The following is a 635-nucleotide window of genomic DNA, read 5'->3' as shown; positions in this document are numbered from 1 at the left end:
TTTTGGAAAAAATATATTATATACAACCAGTGAATAAGAAATAATAAATTTAAGAATAAAATAAAAAGGGTTTTTATTTTATGGAACATACATATCAATATTCATGGATCATCCCTTTCATTCCACTTCCAGTACCTATTTTACTCGGAGCTGGACTTCTACTTTTTCCGACAGCAACAAAAAACCTTCGACGTATGTGGACGTTTCTGAGTATTTTTTTGTTAAGTATAGTTATGATCTTTTCGCTCTATCTATCTATTCAACAAATTTTTCTAAGTTGCATTCATCAAAATGTATGGTCTTGGACCATAAATAATGAATTTTCTTTTGAGTTCGGTTACTTTATTGATCCACTTACTTCTATTATGTCAATATTAATTACAACTGTTGGAATTTTGGTTCTGATTTATAGTGATAATTATATGTCTCATGATCAAGGATATCTGAGGTTTTTTGCTTATATGGGTTTTTTAATACTTCAATGTTAGGATTAGTTACTAGTTCTAATTTGATCCAAGTTTATTTTTTTGGGAATTAGTTGGAATGTGTTCGTATTTATTAATAGGTTTTTGGTTCACACGACCTATTGCAGCGAATGCCTGTCAAAAAGCTTTTGTAACCAATCGTGTAGGGGA

This window comes from Brassica napus, chromosome C1 (genome assembly GCF_020379485.1).
Source record: "Brassica napus cultivar Da-Ae chromosome C1, Da-Ae, whole genome shotgun sequence".
NCBI classification, from domain to species: Eukaryota; Viridiplantae; Streptophyta; class Magnoliopsida; order Brassicales; family Brassicaceae; genus Brassica; species Brassica napus.
Note: the sequence above shows the minus strand (reverse complement) of the source record.